Below are 1070 nucleotides of genomic sequence, written 5' to 3' on the forward strand. Positions count from 1 at the left end.
ACATGGTACGTCTAGATTTTACCTAGGTATGCGCATATTATTACTTTATAAAATTACAAACATTTTTTTTCAAAAAATACTGCCATTGACTTCAATCTCTATGCTTAGTAGGATGTTCCAATTTAAATTTTAAAAGCAGATTTGAATTATCCACTAAATTTACTATGCTTTAACTGTCGTACATTTTTCATATTCTATATCAATGTATTTAAATTTGAATAATGAATATATGATCTATTTTTACTATTTTTACTAGTAAATTTCTAAGTAAAAAAATTAAAAATCAGAAAAATAAATTTGTCAAAGCATAGATAATTTAGTGACGAATTCAAATCTGCTTTCAAAATGAATATCAGAACATTTTATTGGGCGTAGTAATTGAAGTCGTGAGTTATGTTTTCGACTGAAAATGAATCACACTCCAGCCCCTTTCCTTTCTTCTCATACAACATCAGTGTAACCTTACTACATATTGTGTTAACAGGCGCCTTTCCAATTCTTATTAGAAAAACAGCGCATCCAACCCCTATAAATAATTATAAAAACTATCTTCCTTAATGTAGCAGTACATTAAACATAATACATTATTATTTGAGAATTCTAATTACGATTCTGTACGAATACACTAACCTAACCTAACCCAACTATTAACATAACACGCAGTAATACACATATCAATCAAAGTGTGTCCTCTGAATGACAAATTTGTGTCAAATATTGAGTATTACAACCCCCAAAGGTTTTTTTTTTTAGAAATCTGTCAAAGCCCAAAGGTAACAGTTAAATTAAAAAGTATGTCCCCTGAAATCAAATATATAGGCCCTGGTTTTACTCTAAGATTACTTGAAAACATGAAAAAAATATTCTGTGTAAATGCGTTTTGATTATGTTGCGTGTGGGCTAGATAGAGAAAACAAATAGTGCGCTGACATCAACTTAAGGGACGAAGCGCGTCCTGTATTTTTGGAACATAATTTCGAATTAAGGCCCCTGCAAACCCTATTAATTTCTCATAAAAACGACTTTAGCGACTGACAAAAATTAAGGTACCTACTTCTAGTGGTTCGATT

Source organism: Acyrthosiphon pisum, chromosome X, assembly GCF_005508785.2.
Source record: "Acyrthosiphon pisum isolate AL4f chromosome X, pea_aphid_22Mar2018_4r6ur, whole genome shotgun sequence".
Lineage (NCBI taxonomy): Eukaryota > Metazoa > Arthropoda > Insecta > Hemiptera > Aphididae > Acyrthosiphon > Acyrthosiphon pisum.